The sequence below is a fragment of the Ahaetulla prasina genome, chromosome 1, assembly GCF_028640845.1.
Source record: "Ahaetulla prasina isolate Xishuangbanna chromosome 1, ASM2864084v1, whole genome shotgun sequence".
NCBI classification, from domain to species: Eukaryota; Metazoa; Chordata; class Lepidosauria; order Squamata; family Colubridae; genus Ahaetulla; species Ahaetulla prasina.
The window spans coordinates 259,020,949-259,046,765 of record NC_080539.1 but is presented as its reverse complement, the minus strand read 5'-3'; the positions used below and the strand labels follow the sequence as shown (position 1 = coordinate 259,046,765).

General features: G+C 38.6%; 1 protein-coding gene across 5 annotated transcripts in view; it reads right to left on the bottom strand.

The window, feature by feature from the left end:
• SYT12 (synaptotagmin 12) overlaps positions 1 to 23,837 on the bottom strand; it is a 64,864-nt gene extending 41,027 nt beyond the window's left edge. Inside the window, exons 1-3 of one of the 5 annotated variants that reach the window (XM_058156411.1) lie at positions 9,882 to 11,815; positions 9,201 to 9,626; positions 1,710 to 1,919 (exon numbers count right to left, since the gene is read on the bottom strand). The gene's annotated coding sequence lies outside the window, so the exon portion shown is untranslated. Of the gene's footprint in view, positions 1 to 1,709; positions 1,920 to 9,200; positions 9,627 to 9,881; positions 11,816 to 23,813 lie in introns of those variants that run through there. The other 4 variants (XM_058156403.1, XM_058156419.1, XM_058156437.1 and 1 more) reach the window with 4 other exon arrangements.
• Between the last annotated feature and the right edge of the window lie 1,980 nt (positions 23,838 to 25,817).

The following is a 25,817-nucleotide window of genomic DNA, read 5'->3' as shown; positions in this document are numbered from 1 at the left end:
TTCCAATATCAAGAGCCTACTAGTAACTGTTTTAGCCTACGAAGCAGAGGTATTACATCAGCATATCATGGTACCCCTATAACTACCCATGCCACTGCACTGTAGGCCAGCTGCAGCTTCCAGGTAGTCTTCAAGGGTAGTTCCATGTAGAATGAATTGTAATCACCTAAATGCAAGGAGACCAAGGATTTAAAGGCTTCTTTGCCCAAGCAAGGGCACAACTGATGCATCACAATACATGGATCTGTATGAAAGCCTTCCTGGCTAGAGCTGCCATTTGCTCCTAGAGCAAGATCTATGAGTCCAAGAAGATCCCCAAATTGTGTCTATGGTTTTTCAAGGCAAAATCTCAAAATGTCCAGTTGTCTTTGGAGTCCCTAAATTGTGCACCCCTTACAAAGGGGCAAGCGCAACCCTGTTGAGAGCTAAAGATGGGAGGTCTCCAGTCCTGGTTATTCTAAATACCTACAAGTTTCCTAAGTCCAAATAAAAATTCCTATTAACTGGGCCATATACGGTAGTTTTGCCTTTTTGGGGTGTTAACAAAAGCTGCAGAGAGATATGTTTCATTTTTTTTGAAGAAGAAATGTGATTTGGGGAGAAAAAAATCTGTTTTATTTAATCCTATGATCTAGTTAATGTTTATTGCCTGAGTACTTTTATGTAATTGATTCTGTGAGATTTATCTGAAATCTCACCACCTAGAAGCATTTTAAATAAGCAAACATAAATATATAGGGGGTTATTCCACTGTCAACTCATCTGAAATTTTCTCAATCCAGGAATCAGCTCCTGCCCAAAACTGCATAAATGTAATTTTTAAAATACTATATATGGAAGCTGAATGTTGTAAAATATACTTTAGGAGCACCTATATTTCCAATCCAATCTAGTGGATCCCACTAGAACCCCAGATATATTCTTACATAATAAAAATGATGGATTTCTTATTTGGAAAAATTCTCAGGACAGGAATATTTCCACAAGTGTATGTCTACAACATATTGTTAATATTCTAAATATAATTATTCCCCGCCAACTGAAAATAGCAAGGATTCCCATCAAAAGACATAGAAGAGTCAAGCCGTGTTGCCCCTATAACTCATACATGGCTCATTTCTTGGGTCCCTGTGGCAACATTAAACATTAAGCTTTGAAATTCAGGTCAAGAAGTCTTGATGGCACTAAGTGTCTTAGGAGCTAGATGTCTTGCTAACTTCTTTCACATCAATTATGTTTAAAGACTTTCCGTTGATATCCTTCTCTATATACTGTAGCTCCTTTATCAAGATATGTCACTTAACTACACATCAAAGCCGTACTATGAAGATTATGGGGTGTCTTCCTGTAAACAGACTCACCTAGTACACATTGCCAAAGAAAAGTAATCTTATTTACTAGATAATGCTACTGAGCTTTTCTTCGCTAACTGGCTGTATGCTATTGTGAATTTCAAAAGTCAGACTTTTTCTTTCCATTAAACATTTTCCCTTATTTGAAAATGCCCCTTCATAGATCTCTTCTTTGATAAAATTTCAAAAGGACAATGAAATTACACCTAAAATGCTGTTTCTTTCATGCTCCAAAGTCTGAAGAAACGGATCTCTAATGGGTGAATGCCAACAGAATTCTTCTAATTTTAAAAGAACTGCTTTTACATCTACATATAATTCATTAAGATTGTTCTACATAGTGATTTTTCAACTTACTGGCTGAAGTGCTGCTTTGGCATGCAGAAGGCCACCATTTCAATCACTGGTATCTCAAGGCAAAACGATCATTAAGAGTTCTTAATGATCATTAAGGGATCCCCCACAAGGTTGCTTCCAACTCTATTACTTTATGTTCTGTGTTCTTTCATTTGTAAGCTCTTGGTTTCAGACTCTGGAGAGCTGCCAGTCAGACGAGGCATTCTAGAGCTACACGAAAAAATGATTGGAACTATTATAAGGTAGTTTCGTATCTTCATCCAACGTTTTATTTTCCCTTAAAAACATTTCTGTGTTACTATTTTAGGGCTTCATGTAAATATCCTAGCCGACTTTCCAACAGAAACTATGGATTGTTGTTGAAGTTCTGGTTTCATATCCTGGAGCAACATTATTTAATAGTGTACCGACAATTTGTCACTAGTAGTTTCGTTAAAGCACGGATGCAGCCAGTGGTGGGTGATGAAAATCTAATGAAGACAAAAATGATTGTAGACAGATTCTCATTAGTTTCCTTTATGAGCTGCTGTAGCCAAGAGAGTGATGACAGGAAGGACTACATGAAGCCGAGGAAAGCACACACCATTTGCCGGAAAGAAATAATAACGTTTTGAAATGGGTGACAAGGAAAAACATATACATAAAGAACAAAGAGTTCCTGAATCAAAGGTGCACTTAGTTTATCTCAAAATAGAAAGTACAAGCTTGATTAAAATTAATCTCCCCTCTGGATTTGCCCAAATAGCATCAAGCTGAGTGAATCTAAGCAACTGTATACTTGAGATGACTAGAAAGTGCTTCATAATGGCCCTCAGATGGTGCTCTTGCCTGTTTCTGCCCATTAGAGTTTGAGTCACTTTAAAAAGGGTTGTCAGAGGGCACTCTGTGGATTTGTTTGTGTGGAAAAACATTGACATTTCATTAATTTTATTGTCACAGAATAAGCCTGCATGTAGGCTCTTACCCACACTCAGTCAGATTATAGCAACAATGGTGTTCTTGTGAGGACAACCCATAGAAAATGGGAGAAAATCATATGCAGAAAGGGTATTCTATTAAATTTCCTCTAGTTTAGCCTTATCCAATCTGATGCCCTCTAGATGGGCTGGGACTTCAATTTTGAGAATTCCTAGCTCTGGGTATAATTTATACTATACTACTACCCTGTTTCCCTGAAAATAAGACCCAACAGGAAAATAAGCCCTAGCATGATTTTTCAGGATGCTCATAATATAAGCCCTACTCCCAAAATAAGCCCCAGTTAAGATCATCAGACAGATATATTTTAGTACGGCATTTCCCCGAAAATAAGACCTAACCAAAAAATAAGACCTAATGTGTCTTTTGGAGCAAAAATTAATATAAGATCCAGTCTTATTTTCAGGGAAATACGGTATAAACTATTATCCTTTCTCAATCCACAAAATCCCTACATATCTTGTTATTATTATTTCCCCTATTTCCCAATTTTATGCTTTATGCAACCCTGCCCTGCTCACAAAAGAGATGTAGCAAAATGTATAGGAGACCCAAAGATTTGCAAAGGTATTCACCCACCCAGAAGGAGGAGGGGAAAAAACAGAAATCAGATCTCTAATTAAAACAGGAATATATCAAGATTCAATCTAAGCAGAAGGTTCTTCAGCCTTTAAGTAATATTTAAAAAAACAAGCTAACAAACAAGTTGACAGGGAGAGCAAATGGATATTCAGAAGGGAAGCTGAGAGGAAAGGAAGGAGAGAAGCACAGAATGGTGGGGACAGCATAGGGTGGGAAATAGAAACTGAATTGAATTGCCAGGGGAAGAGAAAAGAGGGGAATGGGGCCAGACAGAAAAGATAACAGGGTGATTGGTTAATATGATTTATTGCGTTAGGGATTTTCTGTCTTCACTGTGAGTTGCATTGTGTTGGGGGGGGTGCATTGAGGGAGCCCAACCAATCTCATTGTACATATGTTATGCACTGACAATAAAGATTTGAAATTTAATAGATTCAGTGTGATGGTGGTGACTGCCACATGTCCACTGGCTCCAGAGAAATGAGGATTTTTGACTGGGGGGAAGGGGGGCAGGGACAATTGCTTCCTTCAAGCAAAAGTGAGAGATTGAAAACTGCATGTAGACACACATTTTCCCATTCGTCCCATTTCAACTCTAGCTGTGTGAATGAGGATGAATAATGGAAAGGTCTTAACAACTGTGGCAGAAAGGTCATAAAATGGGGCAAAACTCACTTAACAACTATTCTGCTTAGCAACAGAAATTTTGCACTCAATTGTGGCTGTAAGTCAAGGACTACTTGTACTTGCATCCCAACTTTTCTTGCTTTAGTAAAACAACAAACCTAAAAGGATACGAGTATCATGCATCAGTATGAGAAAATCCAAATTCCAATGGTAACGTTTTATCTCACAAACATACACTTCCATGGAAAATGTTACCTTCTATTAGCAGATTTATGAATCTGACATTACAAAATCTTCTCAATTTCCCCAGCACTAAAGCTAATGAAAAAGCTTAGATTGAATATTCTTGAAAGAGCCTAAAGTCAAATGAAATTTTCTCAATTAATGTCCCAGAACAGTGAGGTCCTACAAGCATACATACATAAATAACCACCATATCATTCCCTTTGGATTAAGCAATCATGCAAAGCACAGAAAAGAAGTAAGAATCGGTAAGTAGAAGAAATAAAAGGCATTATATAATACTTCACTTTACTTCTCTATTTTTTTTAATCACAACCACAATCACAAGCACTGCTTTTTATTCTTTAAAATCCTTGTCTTTTCCTTTTTAAGGATCTCTTGAACGATATCCAGCAAGAACTTTCTTTGTCTTCCCTTCCTCTCAACCAGTTCATTTTTCCTTCAAATATTTGTTTTGCCATGTGACCCTCATTCCTTTTCTCTATGTGATCAAAACTATCTTAATGCTCAATGTTCTTCTTTTGTCCTGGTCACACATTCTCGTGTTCAATCCACCTTCTTTCAGCATCCCTTAAAATTAGATTTTATTGCACCTTGTTTTACCACAGATGCTTCTTAAAGAACTCATCCCCATTGTGTTTTTCCTGCAATGTTTCCTGCCAAACACAATGTTCTCATTATCAAACAGCACTCTTCAATGTTAATTCCCATATACAGTACATCTCTAAAATATTCTCTTCAGCATTCCCTCACCTCAGCTTTATCCCAAGTAATTTTTATTTTTTTAATTCCATTCACTCTTCTAAAGACTCCTTGTTTGGCTTTTTTTGCCCAATTCTGAAACATTTTTAAAATTTCTATAAAATTGTTCTGTATTCTCTCTGCCTCTTTTAATTGTACATGCTCCTTGGTCTGTCTACATTCTCAGTAACTATACTTCTCTCTATAGGCACCATAAGCAATGTTAGTGTCTTTCCTTTTTGTGCCAATAATGCTCATATGTGCAGTTTTCCTCATTCCAGATCTTCTTCCATTTCATTACCCCATTAATAGAGCTTCACTTTTGTGACAATCAATAACAATTATTTTTACTTTATTCACTTCTACTTCCTCTTTCCTTACTTTCACTTTTCATTTTATTGGAAAATTATGTTCTAATATTTTTTCAAAGAGTCTTCGGCTTTTATTTTCTTCCTGCAGTCAGTCTTCTTTCACTTCTTCCCTCTTCCTTCATGTCCATTTTTTCCAGGAACTAGTTTTGACACTGGCAGATAAAGGCCTCTCACCATTTTTGTATCTTTCCATTAATTCTCTAAACCATTCATTATAAAGAATCAATTCTTAAAATTCATTGTTTTTCTGTGTGCACAGATTAACAGACCTATGCTTAAACTATGCCTTCAAAAGAAATATTTTTTCTAAGAGTTGCTTACCATACAAGCCTATTTCTCATTCATCCTTGAGGCACCAAGTAATCCAATAACTGTTACAGCGCTTTCTCATTTTATTCCCACCATTCCCTTCCTGCTACCTAATTTTTTCCTGTATACATTCATTCAGAATGCTGCACAATTTTTCCAAATTCTCATTCTTAGTTTTCCATTATCATCATTCACTGGCGCATAACATGCAACTATTACTAATCTACAAGTTCCTATTTTTGTATGCTTATATAATATTCTAGGTACCACCAATTCATATGTTCTGACATGTATATTGACCCTTTCATTCCTAATTCAACCCACAGCTTTGCTTCCTCATAAATACTCATCAATTCTACTGCAGATCAGAACTCTTCATTCAGATCCATCACATCTTTTTTTCTTCCCAACTATTTGTATTTGTAACAGATTAACAGAGTTGGAAGGGACTCAAAGGTCATCTAGTCCAACCTCCCGCTCAAGCAGGAGACCCTACACCATTTCTGGCAAATGGCAGTCTAATCTTTTCTTGAAAATCTCAAGTGATGAAGCTCCCACAACTTCTGAAGGCAAGCTGTTTCTTTTCGTTCTTTTTTCTTTCGTTCTGTTTCTTTTCATTTGTTAATTTATGTTCTTGACCTTAATTGATCTTCTTAAATTTCAAGTCACAATCCTCCATAAACCATAGTCACCAGAGAGGAGCATATATTCTAATCTCAGCCACTCATTGTGGAGGTTTTCATGGAATGCTTTTTAGTAAAAAGAAAACGAATCAACGAAGTTATCAGTTTTTGTTATATACTGAGACTACATGCAGCATCACTTGTTAATGGCCACAAGGGCAACTAGGCTCTCTAAAGACTAGATACTATACTGTTGCCCATTTCATGGCAATTAAGAGTTAAACAGAAATCAACTCAGCTGAAAAGAGATAACCTGACACAATCATGGCATTTTTACTATAACATAAACAGAAATTCATCATGATTTAAACATCGTATTGCATAATGTATAGATTGTGTTGCACTAGCATGTTCCCTTGAATCAGAATGATCTGCAGAATTTTTAAACCTCTGTTAAAATACAGAGCCACCTTTTTCAAATGTAATTACTCTAATTTGCAGCAGTTTGTTGTTCACATATAATAGTATTAAAACAATTCCAAAATAAGGTGAATGTAAGATGAATCTCGCTTTAGCCTATTCTTCGGACTCTGATACCGTAAGAGTTCGTATAATTTTGATCAAAACAATCACTATGCAATGGAAATAAAGAATACAGCTATAGAAAATGGTACTTTCATTCCATTTATGACAAGTAACATGAATTTCTCATCAAACTTTGTAGGAAGGAGAAATAAATTATTTTTATCTCCAAGGCCACAATTTCCAAAGTTGGGGTCCCTAGAGATATGCAGAAAGGTACTTTGAGATGTGTCTACTCTTTCTTTGCTTGGGACCATTATAATATGGAAATCGTATAGAAATGGTCCCATCTGAAGGAGATTGTTGGTTAAGATGCATGAAATATACATACATACAGTGTACTTGTAAATAATCACTTCCTGCTTGTGGCAGATACAGTTCTTCAGTCTGTTATTTGGGGGGGGGGGAGCCACCCTTATATTAATGTATTCAAGTAGGCTAGCTTAATAAAAGGATGTGTAATAGAAATTTTAATTGAGTATTTTTAAGGATGTTGTCAGTAGGATGGCAGATAGTACATTATTTTGCTTTGGAAGAAAGAGCTAGCTAACTTTGATGAACATATTCCTTAACGTTGAATTCTACTGTCTTCACAAATAGCAGTAGCTAATCTAGTTCAGAAGCTAAGTAGGACTGCCTTGGTTATCATTTGGGGACTGTAAGGGCATTCAAGGCCTTAGATTAAGAGGGGAAATTGGGGAAAAAACAGCTTAGAAGAAAGCAACAGCAAACATTTCTATGCAGCTACCAAGAAAGGTACACAGATCTAACCACAAAATCAACTGTAAACGAGTTCCACTGGTGGGTGTTTTACCTTAAATTTTGTTCTGCTGTATATTGTCGTTCTCCCAAACAAATGAGCCTAAAATTATATACTCTAAAGAGATCGTTTCACTAGAGGATGGTTGAAACCATCATTATTATCCCAATCAAACATTAACATCATGATACAATTTTATTTGGTTTTGGCAGAATTTCTGAAGATTTAGTACAAAGCTACTTCATTGATGCTGTTTCTGAATATATTATATATTACTGAATATTAATGCACTTGTTATAAAATTGATCTGGGACAGTGAATAAGAGTTTGGAATATGGCTAGAAGAAATGTTTCAAAACCTATGTTCAGCCAGTTTTAGTTTCCGGCCTCAAAGAGCTACATTTGGGGGAAGAGAAAATGGGTAAAATATAGCATTTCCTGCTGTGATTGCCTAACAAAAAGGCTAGGTACTAAAAAGGAAAAATACCGTAAGTATTGTGAATGAAGGCACCTTCAGCGTGAGCACTGCAAGCAAAATAAATCCTGTTCCACTTTGAGAATTCCAAATGGATTTTGCATTTCCCCATCCAAATTGTTAGTCTATCTCACATTTTGCCAATCAACAGCAAGACTTGTAAATGCAAAATATATTCCTTCATTATTCACATGTATTACAATCCTGTTTTCTAAAAAAAAAAAGGAAGGAAGGAAGGAAGGAAGGAAGGAAGGAAGGAAGGAAGGAAGGAAGGAAGGAAATATAACACCCAGGATTTTGCCTTTAGAGGAAAAATAAGCCCAAGGGTCTTTATCTGAGGCTGCTGAGTCCTTACTACAACATTATCCGGCTCAGCAAAGATACTTTTATCTGTACCCATAAACTCGAAGTGGAAACATCCCCAAGGCAGCTCTGAAGCGAAGCTGCTGCAAAAGCCAGGTGACAGGAGCAGCCATCTCTTCTGCCCTTCATCCTTTTCTAGTGTCGATCCGCAGCCCCCCCACCCCTCCCACCCCCGCCCTTTCGGGCACACAGAGACCTCGCAACGGCAGGGAGAGAGCCACTCCGAATCCTTGCTCCTGCTACCAACCGACTTACACTACCACCAAATGCCCCAGAGCGCGGCGTTACCCGGTGGAGAAGAAGCCCCACTTTAATTCCCAGCAAGCCTGCCTTTTTGACCCAGATGTGAAAGCTAGCGAGCTTTCCCCCTGGCCGTCCTTCTGGCAGAAGAAGAGAACTTCTAGGAAGGACCGTTCCTATACACAAAGCGGGTGTAAAAAACAAAAACAAAAACAAAAACCAACCTCCCTGCTTCTGACAGCGCAGACAATCTAAAAAGCATCCTGCGGGGCAGACTGAGCTGCCGGCCCGAGTCCGACCCCATTCGCTCAAAGGAGATTCACTGAAAAATTCACTGGGGAGTGGGGGGGGGGAAGCTTCTGCCGACTTAGAATAGAATAGAATAGAATTTTTATTGGCCAAGTGTGATTGGACACACAAGGAATTTGTCTTTGGTGCATAAGTTCTGTGTACATAAAAGAAAAGATATGTTCATCAAGAATCATAAGGTACAACACTTAATGATAGTCATAGGGTACAAATAAGCAATCAGGAAATTAGGAGGTGTGCAACGACATATATATTCGGAGGTCTTTGTATTGCAAAAAACAAACAAACCCCAGAACTTTTTAAAGGGTACGTCTTATATCCCTTTAGGGCACGAACGGTCCTTTCCTCGGGCTTTACCCCAGTGTGGGATTGCAAAGGTCACTTCTCCGAGTCTCCGTGCTTGGCTGCTTGTAGCGCCTAGCCTTGTACCGGTCCGATTCCCTCTCGCTCCGAATGTTCTCCCAGCTTTCTTACTGACGTTCAATGACGGCCTGATAGGACGCTACTAGGCCAACTGGACTTCTCCGGACAGTTCCGCCTCTCAAGGAAGGTCAGGTCGGTCCGGCATCCTCGGCAAACCCCTCTCCCTAGCAAAGGTCCACGGAACCGAGGCGCACATTTTGCAGCCTCCTTATCTTCCGCTCCCATCAGAAGCCGCCGGGATCGTCCGTCAATCGGGCTCCGTCAACAAGAAAGCAGCACAGCGCAGCGCAGCTGATCGCAACCGAGCAGGGGGAAAAAAAAACAACAACCTTCCAGGGCAGCAAAAACTAAAGCGCCGCTTTAAAGCGCACCGAGCTGCGAGCGCGTCGAGCGGATCGCATGACAAAGCAGCCGCTCTTTCCGGAGAAACGGTTCAGTCGGCGGGGTTCGGCTACTCCAGCTCGACCGCCGGTTTCTCCCCGCCCCCCGAGCGTAGTTCCAAAAACGCTTTTAATAAGCAGCAGGAGGAACCGCCGCGCCACTTACCTCGCCTGGAGTTTGGCGCAGGGCTGACGACCCGCAAACTCTGCTGCAGCTCGGGCTCTCAGCGTCCCCTCATCGACACGCCGCCTTCGCTCCGGCAACGGCCTGAGAAAAGGCAGAGGCACAAGTCTTCTGACGGGGCTCCTCCCATGGAGGATAAGCGGCGGCGGCAGCTTGAATTACCCCGCCCCCTGTCTTCTCCAGCTGGGAAGGAAGCCGTAAAGCTCCCTTCCAAGAGAGCGAGTCTAAGGCTGGCGATTCGCGGGGAGAACGCGAATTGGCGCCTTTCTTGCCGCTCCGAGGGGTTTAGCTAACCTCGCGCTGGCCGGCGGCTTCGGGGAATGCATGGAAGCCCGTCCCCTGCCTAAAACTGCGGGAGCGCCACGGCGTCCCCCCTGCAATGACTGGAGAGGCCGCTCAGGGCGCCAGCGGAACGTCCCTGCTCTGCTCGGTGGAGGAGATTCCCCGAGGAGAGCAGAAGCACGAGGTCAAAAGTGGGGAGGGGTGGAGGAAGAGTCCCGCGAAACACAGGCGCTGTGCTCCGTCCCTGCACCAAAAACACCCTTGGGGAAACTACTCGTCCCGGCTAATAAAGGGAGGGGGGAAGCGCCCAGCGCGCCTTTAGGCCCCCGCGATCTGCCTCCTGACCTCGCTGCGGTGGCTGCCAAGCCGAGGAAGGGGAGGGCGAGCGGCGAGGTTTCTCTGCTTCTCTCCTGGCGGGTCAGTTCCCAACTAGAAAAAGCTCTCCTGCAAGGTCATTTCTGACAGCCGGCTTAGGCCGAATGCAAGAAGGGAGTATCTCACGGTGGGGAAAAAGGTGGAAGTGGCTTGGGACCAGGTTATTTTGAGGGACCGTCTTTTGTAACATCTACCTCACCCACTACATGGGGAGGCAAGAAATGTTGCAGGTCCAGTCCCCGAAGGAGATACATCTGGTGGGACCCAGAAGAAGGGCCCTCTCCATGGTGGCTCCCTCTCTCTGGAACATCATCCTTGTTCCAGTGGTGGATTTCAATTTTTTTTACTACCGGTTCTGTGGGCATGGCTTGGTGACAGTGGCAAGGGAAGGTTACTGCAAAATCCCCATTTTCTCCTGATCAGCTGGGACTCAGGAGGTAGAGAATAGATGGGGGTGGGGCGGTATTTACCGGTTCTCCAAACTACTCTCGCTACCGGTTCTCCAGAACTGGTCAGAACCTGCTGAAACCCACCTCGCCCTTTTCCCCAGAAATTAGACTGTCCCCCACTCGGACATCTTCTGGAAGGCCCTAAAGATGTGGTTCTGTCTGGGAAATTCAGACCAGGATGAAGCCCATTAAGCGATTCGTATGAATTGTGTTGTCTCCAGGGGTGGGTGGAGGGTTATTATTTTAATATATATATTTATATAGTGCATTTATTTTTTTTATTTGAATTTATATCCCACCCTTCTCCGAAGATTCAGGGCGGCTTACACAGTGTTAAGCAATAGTCTTCATCCATTTGTATATTATATACAAAGTCAAACTTTTATTGCCCCCAACAATCTGGGTCCTCATTTTACCTACCTTATAAAGGATGGAAGGCTGAGTCAACCTTGGGCCTGGTGGGACTTGAACTTGCAGTAATTGCAAGCAGCTGTGTTAATAACAGACAGACTTAGTCTGCTGAGCCACCAGAGGCCCTTTAACCAGGGTTCACTCTTCACCAGACCCCTTAAGTGGACAGGAGCCTTGCCTTTGGATGTTTCTGTCACTTTGCTGGCTGAAGTTATTGCATAAAATATAGATGGAAACAATGGAATTAAAATAACTTAGCCTTCTTTGGCCCACTGGTACAGACTGTGAATGGTCAGCCATCTCCAGCCTCATGGTAAGCAAAGGCTGGTGTTGCAAATTGCATGTGAGAAAGAGGTGAAGGAGGGGACTGAAAGACAAGAGGCCCAACTCTTGCTGTTTCTTTTCTTACTGTGTTTCTGAAAAGTGAACATCAGTTGCTCTGTTGTCCAAGCAGCCTCCCACAACAGCATCACTATGTTTTTCCTGCTCAAATTAAACTTGGGGGTTTTCCCAGATCAGATCTGCTGCTGGGATATTCCCAGATCAAATCTTAATTGAACCCTGAATTCTTTAAGTGTTTTTTTCAGCTCTTGCAGACTTTGTGGTATGGCATATTATGCAGCTTTCTTAAAACTGCATGGATAGCAGAGCAGGTTTAGTACTGATTGTGGACACTGTGATTCTTATAATATGGCTGAATCTAATCCAGATGCAATTTTTCTTTGGACTGAAAGCCTCAAACAACAACAACAAAAAAAACCCCTAATAAATGGCTTGTTTCCAGCAGTTTAGCATTATTCTCCTGCTCCTGGGTGCCACATTCTGGCTTGGATGGATGACTGTTAGCAAACTGTAGGAAAAAAATATTTGCTGGCATCTTTCTCCTGTAAGAGGATAAAAACGTTAGCTAATGATGGTTGGCAAAATCGGGAAAGAGGGACCAGGAGTCAGGCCACACCTGTCAGCAATTATTTCAATTTGGTTTTGTATTAGCATAAATATTGCAGTAAATATTTTGTATGGCATAAATATAAATAATCTAAAATTAATGTCTGCTACAGACCACAGTCTTTTAAGAAAGCAGGGTCCTTTTTTTAGAAACCTACATTGACAACAAGCCCTGCACCAGAGGGAAACACCATATTTCCCGAATTTGTGTGAAGCAGTGTCGCTCCCTGTGAAACGGAAGACTGTGAGTGACACCTGCTGGTGCATTGGGAAAATGCAGGCATCTGCTAGCCAGGGTTCCTCAGTTTCTAAGTGGGCATCTGCATTTGAGACTCGCCCACTGTCATCTTCAGAGAAGAAAAAAGAATAATTTTGATCTCCTTTTGTAATATTTCTCCTCGTTATACTTCAGGTCTAGCAAACCTTTCTGCTTTTTCCTCAGGCAATCTCATTATTTCACCTGGAAGACTCTTGCTACAATATGAAACCTGCAGCTGCTTTGGGATGAGCACAATTGGGGGTTGTGACCAACCCACAACTTAATTAACGATTTGTGTGCTAAGAATAGTTGAATATAGCATCTTTCCTCAGCTTTCTGCCCTCCTCTCACCCCCCCCACCCCTCCCACCCTGCCCTTGCAGGCTACTTCTTCCATAATATTCATCTACTCTTAGAAGTACAAACTGTAGTCCAACACAGTAGTAAAATACACCAGGCTGGAGAGGACTGTTATATAGTAATGGGTGTTACTAAGTAGAGAATGCATATATCATAGGAAAATGTATTGTTAGGAGGAAATTACTTTCGCAAAAAGGGCCATGACTGGGTTAAATGTCAGGCCTGGTTTCCATGGAAACATAGCTGCTGTCCCCAATAAGGATGGCTCCATTGTTAATTTGTAAACTATGGACCTCAAAGTCAGTTCATATTTTTAAAAATATTTTGTCAGTCTATAGGTAGCTCAATATTTATTGCACTTTGACTTCTGGCTGATGTTCTGGCAATATCGGACGTGAGGAGCAGGTCTCCTTGCCCCCGCACCAAGTTCTCCACGTTAGAGGGCTCCAAAAAGAGCTAAAGCCAGCCTGGAGGGGTGGTGAAGAAAAGAGGGGTGCCCTACAGGTCGTGGAGAGTCACAACCTTTCCTGCTTGATCCAGGGTTTTTTTCCCTCTCCTTCATGATGAGGAGAAGAGGCAGCCAAAATGGCTACTGTGAAGCTGGGACAGCCGCAGCAACAAAGAAAACTCAGGAGTAGTGTAAATGACAGTGAATGGAACTGGGTGAGAAGATTCCTTTTTTACTCAAACCTAACCTTAAAAAGAAAAGGGAAAAAATCTGAAAAAGATTCTTAACTATTTTTAAAGTGGCGAATAATTACATAGAGAAAAACTACAGACCTGAAAGAAAAGAACTAAGAGAGAAAAAGTTAAAAAAATTAAAAAGTACAGAAAATTGAATGGCTAAATTGGGTAGGTATTATTTTGGAAAGGCATTTCACAATGCTGGATCTATCTACTTTAATAATTGACTTCTAAATCGAATTTAAAGCTGTTAAAACTGAGACAACCCTGAAACCAAAGCTGAGATTGCCATCTACTGACGAAGGAAAATATACCATATTCTACAACCCTGGGAAAATTTCTGATTAGAAAAATAAACATTTATTTGGAGAACTGGTGATATTTACTGTTCTATACTTCCTTATGACTATCGGAGGTCCAATGGTGAGAACAATACCTAAGTAAAGCAATTTTTGAATGTTAAGGTATATGACTTCAGAGGATGGTAGAGGACAGGAAGGCCTGGAGGAAAGTTGTCCATTTGTTGATTTAAGTAGTCCCCTTCAAAATATTGTTGATATTTAAAAACATTAAGGATTCTATGACAAAGAACTTTAGGGAGATAAACTAATGCAAAGCATAGATGGGAAAATAGAAAATATTCTACAAGGGACAATGAATAAAGACCAAGATGCCCAGGACAGGGAGGAGACAATGGAAAGAATCGAGGAAAAGACAGAACAGATAGATCAACAAGCAAAACAAGAAGAGAAGATAAACAAAGACTATAATGATTATTGAAACAAATCAGGGAAAAGTGTTTTAAGAGACTTAAAAATGGAATGGGAAGATACCATTGAAAAAGAGATAGGGGTTTGGGCACATACCCTGGAGCTTGGCAGCATAAGAGGCTAGAGATGGGAGGAAGACTAAACAGTAAAAATGCAGAGGTAGATAGAGACAAAGATCCAAGAGAGGAGTATGGGAGGTATGCCAAAAAACAAATAAGAATTGAAATATTAAAACAAGCAAGAGATGACAGATAAAAAGAAAATGTTTTTTCTTGGTTTTTCCACCTTCTTTCTTTAATATAACGGGGGCCTGATTAAAAGTTAGAATAGAAGTAGAAATAAAAATACACATATTATAAAAGTAATAATTAGATGGAAGATTAAAGGTTGAAAGATGGATTTAATATGTATGTTTAAATAATATGGTGATTGTTGTCAGGATGGAATACAGCAATTAGATTTTAATACAATATTGTACTCGGATTAGTAAGGATGGCCTGATTAAATAGAATAAATTAAAGAATTAAATGGAAAGATTAGCGGTTGAAAGATAGTGTTATGCATGCTTAAACAATGCTATAATTGGCATTAGAATGATACATTGAAATATTGAATAATTTCATAATGAAGGTTGGTATGTTAATACAATTAGGAGTATTAATACTAGGAGTATATAAGCTTAATCAATGTAACAAATATTATTGGTATTAGTATTGTTATTTGTATCATAATGAATGATACCCAGATGCTACACTGTTTATATATTGATGTTGATGTATATATAAAAATAAAATAAAAAACATACAACAGCAAAAAAGTTATTGTACTTTACAATAACTCCCTGCTCAGAAATATTCGCCTCATCTCAATTTAACAAAGAGGAAAGAGTGAAGTCAGCATGTAACTATTTCAAGTAAACATGCTTAGATGGTTAGAGTAAGGCATGAAATTAAAGCATGGAATTAAATAGCTATTATATATTTTCCATTGAAAGGGTAGGTTTTGAAGAGGGAGCTGAGAAACTCCAATTATAAAGATATACTTCTTCTTTTTTTATTTGCATTTATATCCCGCCCTTCTCCGAAGACTCAGGGCGGCTTACACTATGTTAAGCAATAGTCTTCATCCATTTGTATATTATATACAAAGTCAACTTATTGCCCCCAACAATCTGGGTCCTCATTTTACCTACCTTATAAAGGATGGAAGGCTGAGTCAACCTTGGGCCTGGTGGGACTTGAACCTGCAGTAATTGCAAGCAGCTGTGTTAATAACAGACTGTCTTAGCAGTCTGAGCCACCAGAGGCCCTGTGGTGACCATAGTAGCATCTTCCATCTTGACATGAAGTTTCTGCTGAGCAGAACACAAACATTTGATTTTCTGTGTCTTCAATTTCAAGGTCACCAGCTTCTACAGAGCGCTTTCTCCCCTCTTGCCTTTTCCATAATATAAAGGTGGTTGCTGTGATTCTCAATTGTCACTTTCTATTATTTCTAAATAAGGTAAAATGAGAACATCTGCAAGTGGAAGAGAGATCTTCTGAATACTTAATAGGTGATTCCTCTGAATAAACTCCACAATTTACACTTTATAGTCTAGTTCCATTTCTATAACAACTCAATTATTGATCCCACTTTATCTGAATGTTGTCAATGGCTGGCTTAAATTGTAACTGAATCCCAGTAAAACCAATAAACTGCACATAAACAAGAAATAGAACAAGAAAGGCAGATGTTTTTTTCTCATAAAACAACACATTTTGTTCAAACTAGTGGATCTTCCATAACCCTTAACCCATATTAAGATGCCAATCTGGATTATTTATTTATTTACTGCATTTATATCTTACTGGAATTCAACTAAGGTTTCTCAGCCATTTGTCATTGTTTATTACAGTACTTGTAGGCTGCCCCAATCATGAGACTGTAGACCAGGGGTGTCAAACTCAAGGCCCGTGGGCCGGATCCGGCCTGCAGGGTGTATAGATCTGGCCCACAGGGCTGCCCTGGAAACAGAGCTCCGTTTTTGCTGGCAGAGGGTTGCAGGAGGCTGTCCTAGCCAAAAACAGAGCCTGAGGCCCCCCGCACGCAGCCCCCAAGCTCTGTTTTTTCTGGCAGAGGGCCACACCCCCGCTCCCCCCCCGAGGTCAAATACAACCCTGATGTGGTCCTCAATGAAATCGAATTTGACACCCCTAGTTTAGACAGTATACAGTAAAGCAGAAAAACTACAGATTAAGGCACTAAGGCACTAGGCACTACGATGGAATACCTATAACCGTGATGGCGAACCTATGGCATGTGTGCCAGAGGTGGCATGCAGAGCCCTTTCTGTGGGCATGCGTACTGTCGCCAGATGCTCTTCTGGTTTCCGGCACTTCGGCTTGCACAAAGACCAGCTGGCTAGCATATACTGTATGTGCACACTGGAAACTCGAAGATCAGGTGGCTGACACGCACATGCGCACCAGCCAGCTGGTCTTTGGGTTTCTGGAGCTCCGGTGTGTGCATGCGCACGTGTGTATGTTCCGGTTTGGCCACCCAGTGCCGAAAAAGTTCACCATCACTGGTCTATAATTAGTCTATTGGGACAATAGACTACAGGTGCAACAGAATAGGAATGGAACTGGAATTTCCATTTTGTAAATGCAAAGAGGAAATCGCTATATTTCCAAAGCATGGGGGCTGCTACTGAGAAAGTCTTGAATCAAAACATAAAATTGGTTGGGGATCTTTCTTTTTTGTTGACTTACACAGGAGAACTGGCAAGCGAGCAAGGACTTCACAAGTCTGTGACTTTCAACTTCCTGGCAGCTTCCCACAAACAAAGTCAATGGGAAAGCCAGTTAGAAATTCAAAGTCCTAGGCAACTTGCAAGCAGACCAGAGGGTGGGAAAGTATCATGGACTGAGGCAGGTGGGTGCTCTTCTCCTCATAATGGAGACTGTTTGCGGTATTAGAATTAGCACTATTTTAATGATACTGAACTAAACATGTTCACTTATAAATTTCTGCAGATCAGAATATTTCATTTAGCTGTTAATTGAAATGTTCTTACCCTTAAGCACAGAACATGTGTGCACTGGAAACAGCCAGTGAAGCAAGGCCAGCACAAAAGCTATATGTTTACCTAATATGTCTTCTTATAACAGGAGCAGTTGCTTATTCCCTTTACACTGCTATCATGTGACACTTCCCCTGAACCTGATTCACCAATTCACCAATCAGGAATTAAGTCGCCCTAAGAACTCTCGAACTGGGGCCCATCATCCCTAGCCATTATAGCTACTTTGATAATCTGCTAGGCTAATATTCAGATTGGAGTACTGCACAGAATCTGTGCGTTAACTGACATTAATACACTGAAGTCAAAGGGCTATCTTTAAGGGAACATCTTTGGTAGATAATAACTCCCAAAACTTAAATCTGCTCTGCACCTGCCAAATATGCTTTTAAGAATGGGCCATAAATGCTGCAAAGAATGATGAAATGTCATAATGTACTCCCAGCGACAGTGTATATGGGGAAAATGACCATCTAAAAATACATTTAAAGAATATGTCATTATGAGGATTTAACGAATAGTTGATAGTACTGTCTTATGAATGAAGAGACATTAGTAGAATAAGTTTTTTTAAAGCCAGTGAAGGCTGCAGGAAAGTTAAGTAGTCCTTCTTACCAATGTCTAAGGATTGTATCCTGAGTTACAATATTCTAGAAATTAGATTGTTATTTCTAAGAAAGCCTTTGTTTTGCACTTGTTAGCTTGCAATTAAGTTCGTTTTAATTAAAGAAAGCTTAACAAATCAGATGGGACTGGAGCCCAGCAGCCATCAAAGGACTCTTCTGTGGGCATCATATTGGAGAGCCAAGGGTTAGCAACGTTTTGGGAGCAGGAACTGGACTTTCATTTTCTGCTTGGCCTGCAGGTTAGAGGAGGCAAGGCTATGTTTGATATAGTGAGGTAGGTAGATTATATATATATATATATATATTATTAATATATATATATTAAAGTGAGCTTTCAGAGAAAGCTTCAATGAAGAAATTTTGCCCCTTTTTAAAAAACTTTTTTATTTTTTATTTTTCTTATACACATATTATAAATGTACATTTTCTTATTCATAGATGATCATACATATTCTCTCTAAAGAAAGCACAAAAATAAAACTTTTTAATTACCTTTGGAGTTGCTCTTCTACCCTTTCTTTCCCTTCGTTTTACAACAAACCTTCTTCTCCTCTTTTCCCTCCCTCCTTCTCCTTTCCTACCTTCTTCCTCGTCCTCACCTTCCTCATACCTACTTCCCTTTCCTCCCCCCTCCTCTTCTCTTTCCCTCCTTTCTCACCTTCTCTCCTACTCTTATCACCTAACTTATCTTCCTCTCCTTCTCCTTCCTTCCATCCCTCTCTCTCCTTCACCTCCTCTATCTTACCTTCTATTCCTCTCTTCTTTCTTTCTTCCTTGTATATTATTTTCCGTGTTTGGTATCAGAGCAACTCCAATCTTCTGATAATATATACTTTCTTTTCAATTTCTTTTCTATTTTATCCAATCCATTTCATGGTTGTACCTATCTATAATCTTCTCTTCTTCATCCCACTCCCCCTTTTCCATCTATTTTGGCGATATCTGGGTTTCTATTTCTTAATTACCATTTTTTCTCATTTCTTTTCTATTTATTAACATTGTTTATCTATTTATTGACTTTTATTTCTGTCTCTTTTCTAACCATACATAAAATCTTTCCCATGTCTTGAAATACACCGATTCCTCTTTATCTTTTATTCCTAAAGTTAATCTATTCATTTCCGCACAATCTAAGATCCTTTTTATTACTTCACCTTCTGATGGGATTCTCTCTAACTTCCAATTTTGCGCAAATACAAATCTTGCTGCTATTATTACATGGATAATTAAATAAATTTCTTCTTTGCTATATCTTTCTGGCAAAATACCCAATAAGAAAATTTCTGGCTTTAATTCTGTGGATTTGTGTAGCATTTCCTTTAACCATGTCTGTGTTCTAAACCAATATTTTTTTGCTTCTATACATGTCCACCACATATGATAATATGACCCCGGCAAATTTGAGCATTTCCAACATTTAACTGATTTATCTTTAAACATTTTTGCTAGTCTTTCTGGTGGCATGTACCATCTATAAAACATTTTATATAGGTTTTCCTTATATGCCGTTGCCATTGTCAATTTATAATTCCTTTCCCATAGTTGTTGCCATTTCTCTAATTCTATTGCATAACCAAAAAATTTTGCCCATGTTATCATTGGTTCTTTTACTTCTTCATCTTCTAGTCTAACTTGCAATAAGTAATTATACAATTTTTTAATCATTTTTTCATCCTTTCTAGTCAATACTGATCCAACACTGATTCCCCCAAATTAAAACCATATTGTTTCAAGTCTTTATCATATCTTGATTGTATTTGCAATCTTGTGTACCAATCAGTCTCAATCCCTTGTTTTTCTAATTCTTGCTTCTGTTTTAACTCTCCCTTCTCAGTTAAAATGTCTTTATAACATAAAATATTGTTCATAGTAATCATATTCGGATATGACAACGCTTCTATTGCTGAAAGTCACATTGGTATTTCCATGTAGTGTATTACATTGAAGGAAGATAACTACTATAAATTGAGGAACCAAATTGAAATAGATTTGGAAAAATGGAAAAATCTGCACCTATCGTTAATGGGAAGAATTGCGTTAATTAAAATGAATGTACTGCCAAGAATTTTGTTCTTCTTTCAAACAATTCTGATAAAATTGGAGAAGAAATATTTTGAGACTTTGAATAAGATGATGTGGAAATACATATGGCAAGGAAAGAAAGCAAGAATTAATATTAAGCTGCTTCAAGACTCTAAGACTAGAGAAGGATTTGGCCTACCAAACTGGGAACTTTATCACCAAGCAGCAATGTTAACCTGGGTTAAAGAATGGATTTTATTGAGAAATACAAGACTATTGACTTTGAAAGGACATGATTTGCAACTAGGTTGGCATGCTTTCTTATGGTATGGCAAAAATAGGATACATGGATACTTTCAGAGACATTGTGTAAGAAATAAATGGCTTGTTAACAATATGGGAGAGAGTGAAAGAAATTTTGCCCCTTAAAAGTTTCTCCAAACAGGACAGATCTATCCATTTGGGAGGGTGCGTGGGAATTTCAGAGTATCTGAAATATTAAATTCCGTAGTTTTAGGTAACATAGATAGTTCTACCTATCCTGACATTGTCATCTGATTTAGACATGTGGACAACTGCATATGCATACATTACCACAGAGCTGTTGGCAACTAGAGTTGACAATTTAGCATAAAGGAAGAAAGAAGATGCAAGGAAGGTATTAGAGAAAGCTAAGGAAGACTTATGGGTAGCTAAAAAGCTGCCAGGAGTCTTGTTATAAACATTTTGTAAGCAAAATCTTTAGATAAACAAAACGAGAACAATTTTGACAGGATTTGCATGGATAAGCATGAGCTTTCCTGAGCAACATTCTGCCAACTTAATTGGATGTTGTAAACTCAGAAAGTACTAGATTAGGCAAGATTGAATATTAATTATGTAGCAATAATATCTAATATGTATAATAAAGTATAATTCAAGTGTTAAATAAAACTGCTTCATATACAATATTTTAATCATCTTTTAAACAGCACTGCATAGAAAAATTGAGCCCAATTCATATCCCATTACTGATGAAAGTCAGAATTCGTTTTTGTTAAAATTAATCTAGGTTTGCATTTAAATGTGAGTATTGAAAGGTTTATACATAATTATGTCTTGTGAGCTTGGCACCCAGTGTTTTTATTCGCTCTTGGAATTGTCCAACCATGATTGAGAGATTTCAGAAACACATTAAAAGAGGCTTGGAAAAGTGGGAGGAAACAAATCCAGCCCAAAACATTTTAATGAAAAATACGACTAATGGAAATTTTAGTGCAAATGGAGTCATTAAGGAGAAGTATGTCTGTTTATTTTTCCCAACGTAAACATTAATGAGGTGGTTGGAGGAAAGGATATTTTCTGTCCGTTTCCAGCAGGAATGCTACTTGGTTATTATCACCCCAACTGCATTTTTCATTCTCTTGATTGTAAGATGCTCATAAGACATGCAAGCTGTAAGCTGCATAAAGGGCTAAAATCTCTACCAAGAGATGAATTGAGCCAGATCTACAGAACTCCAGTTTGAGGGCAAAAAAAATCACATCCTGAGCTGGTTGAAATCAAGAATAGTAGTAGAAACTCATAATTTGTAGTGGGTCCTGAGGAGAGGCAAATAAGAAGGCCAAAGAGGGACATGGGTGACTGCAAATGTGGATCATAGGTGAGACAGATTACCTTATCAAGTAGTAATTGCAATGTGTTGAAACCCATTGTGCTGTTAGATAACCCGTGATACTCTGAAACATTTTGGAACAAAACTACACTAGCACTATAGAGAGAGACTCTAGAACTCCCATCAAAAGTTCTCAGACTGAACAATAAAACAATGATAATAAAATTTAAGTTAGTGTGCAAAGGTGCTATCAGATTCTTTCTGATTTCCCCCCCCAGTGATGGGCGTCTTTCCTTCTACCTTCAGTGGAAACAGTGTGGACTGTCTGGCTAGAATACAAGATTTTAATCTATTTTAAATTCAACTTTTGAAACAGCTATAGGCTGGACTTCACCAAAACATGTATCACAAGTAATTTTGTAGCAAATTCTTTTTGCTGATATTCAGAAGTTTTTACTATCTTTTACCAATTATTTGGTTTCTTGAATAGTTATAGACTACTACCCTCTGGTGGACAACAAGCATATTTATTAAACTTTAAGGGTGTGCTGAATAGTAAATAAGATTCCAAATTGAGAGTATCATCATTTTCCTAACTATTTTCCAGTAATAGGAGGGTAAGATTTTGACTAATATTGCTTGCATATCAACTAATCTAATATTGTCAATCTTGCAAGGTAGACCAAGTAAGCCAGATGAACTAATTCTATATAACCTTGCAAGTCTGAAAGTGTATTTCTCACCCCATTCCCTTTTACAGTCCAGTAAACTAGACAAGTCTCTTCTGAGCTGCTTGCACTGTCCACATTCCTGCTGCAGGTAGTCTTTTACTTGATCTTTTGTAATTGTTTGTTAGCATGACCTTGGGAGGGAAAGAGATGCTGGCCAGGGAACAATCATATAAGAAAGGACATGGCCCACAACTGCATGATGGGCAAAGCCAGAAACTCAGAAAGGAACTACCTCCCTAACTTCTCAGATTGTAAACAAAGATTCTCATGTACCATTACTTAAATCACCTCTATTATTATATTGTGGGTTTTTTAAAGACTTTCTGTTCGAGCATTGGAATTTTAATTATTTAAGGCCCTGCTGTTGTAGAAAATACAAAGCACACAATACTGAGAAGAAAAGCCATGTTTATTCCAATGATTGTTGGGTACCTAATTTACTAGGAAAAAGAACCTCAAACTATGGGAAAACAACGTTTTTAATACAAGTTAAGGGCTTCAAGGAAGGAAATCTGAAGGATCTGATTTGCTGGCCAGTTTGGGGAAGCTAGGCAGCTCTTTGTGCTTTATCCAGGGTTATTTCTATTCTAAGGTCAAATGAGTCTTTCAGGAACAGCAGCAGCATTGCTGAGGAAGCCCATTAATGAAATTGAATGTTGAAGTCATCAGCTGATACAGGGTGGAAAGTTGGGGTTTCTGTAGGTTGCAATTCCTGTGTTGCTCTTGGGCTGTATAAAGCCGTTATTTGAAAAATTAAAAAAAAGATATAATTTCCCTACAAGAGATGCATATTTGAAAAAAGGACATAAAATATTTCTTTTATAAAAATTTGGGAGAAGAATTCAAATGAAAGCAAAAGAAAAGAAAGAAATGGAGTCATTTTACATCGCATATAAATCCACAACTAAAACCAGAGCTTGTATTAAGTGGTGATCATAGTAGATTTGTTGGGGGTGGAAGCAGGGGTGAAATGCTCTCGGATCGGACTGGCTCGCGCGGACCGGTAGCAATGGCGGCGGCTGGTTTGGAGGAGCAGTAGCAAAAATCCCTGGTCCCGCCCTCCCGCCTCTGCTGAGCCGCACCATCAGCAGAGGGTTTGTTTTTTTTACTTTTAAAAGAAGGTTTTGCTTCAACCGAAACCTGCCTTTAAAAGTAAAAAAAAGCCTTTGAGGATCCTGCCCCTCAGCTGAGATTAGCAGCCTTTAAACTTAAAAAAATAATAATTAAAGGCTACTCTGGGGATCTCACCTGAGTTCCTCATCAGCAGAACCTTAAAAAACATGTTTTTTTTGTAGAAAACATGTAGAAAAACTCCTTTTAAAAGAGTCTAAGACACTTACCTGATCACTGATCGACCTCATGGCTTTTCTCACAGCTGGAAAGCCCCAGTTTCGCTTTCAGCACCAGACAAAACTAATCTAAACTTAGCTAATCTATTTCATCACTGAGTGATTAATGCTGTCTGGCTGAGGAACTCTGGGAATTGAAGTCCACAATAAAATAAAATAAAATAAAATAATAAAATATTTGTGCAGCTTTCTGAGATTTAGTGTGTTTCTGTAGTGTTTCACTCTAACTACACAAACACACAAAATCTCAGAAAGCTGTATTGTGTGTGTGTGTGTGTGTGTGTGTCAGTTGTATGTGTGTAAAGTGTGAAAGTTGGTTTTTGAGCTTTTTGTGGCTGTGTGAAGTGTGAAGTGCAGCTGCTTTTACATTGTCTGTGAGTCAGTTGTGTTGTGTTGTGTGTGTGTAAAGTGTGAAAGTTGGTTTTTGGTACCTCTTATTGTTTTTTTATACTTTATTATTTTTATTATTTATTGTTATTGGCCACGCCCACCCAGTCATCTGACCACCAAGCCGCGCCCACCAATTAAGCCACACCCACAGAACCGGTAGGAAAAAATTTTAGATTTCACCCCTGGGTGGAAGTTAATATGAATGGGACTAAGACTGGGAATCTATACCCCAAATAAGGACAAAATGTTTTATAAATGACTTATAGAGAGGATTAATAAATTTCTCTTTAGAAAATTGATGCTTGATGTGGTATTGGAATGGAGTGATCCTCCCATAACTAGACAGAATGTCTGAGAAAAATATTAAAATCACTCAAGACAAATTACCAACAGTTTTCTTTGATTTGATGGACAATTTAGGGCTGGTTGATATATGAAGGCAGAAAATGGCATTTCAAGAAAGTATACTTACTTTTCTGAAAGACATAGAGATTTTTCAAGAATAGATATGATTTTCCCTACAAAGAAATTGGCTACAAGAATTCTAAAGCAGATATATTATCCCAGATTTAGATTTTTAGATTATTCAAATTTTTATGAAGAAAATTACATCTCTCCAGAGAAAACAGAATAATATCTGAAGAAACAAAAGTTACCGAGGATTACAGAGGAACAGAGATAGAACCTATAACAATAAGGGAAATATCTGAAGGTATAAAAAAGATTAAACTAGGAAAGGTGCCTGGACTAGATGGATTATCAGTTTTTTTCTTATGCTTTGAGGATGAACTTTTATAAACTTACATAACACAACAAAATCTATCCTACAGGGAGGAAGATGCCAGAGAGTTGGAGAGCCAAAATATTATTAATGCCTGAAGAGGGATAAGATTTGACTTTAATAAGCAACTACAGGCCAGTATCATTGTTGAATAACGCCAAGCTGTTTGTTTATGAAATTTATATAGCTGCCTATCTCACCGAAAGTGAACTCTGGGTGGAACACAAAATTTGTAAACAATTCTATTAGATAAACTGAAAATAATTTTACAAAAAATTATTGTTGTGGGTTTTTATATAAAAGACAGTTAAAAGACAATGTTAGAAATAAATTGGATATTTTGGAAAATTTAGAGCAACACAATGAAAAATTTTCTTAGATGCAGAGATGGCCTTTAACCAGGAATTTCCTAAGATACATTGTTAAAATTATCATCTCCACTTCAGTTTTCTAATGTATAATGGATCTTCTTAATATGGATTCTTAATCCATATTAATAATACTGGCATAAAATATAGGATAGTGTAAGAAGTAACAACAATATTTGTCCATTTTAATGTATTTTTTCAAATGTGCAATTTACTCAGATGCAAACATCAATAACAGTCTTGTTTTGAGAGAATTGGAGGCTAGCTAACGAGCCATAATTACTTTTTACTATTTTCCCTTTTTACACTTGCAAATTTACACTTTTGAAGAAAATGCTGTTTTTCAAATCAAACTTTAATTAAAATCTATTATAATGGAAAGTACATATTTCTGTATTTATCTCTTCCTATATTCTATATATTTCATATAGAAATTTCATATAGAAATTTCATTTC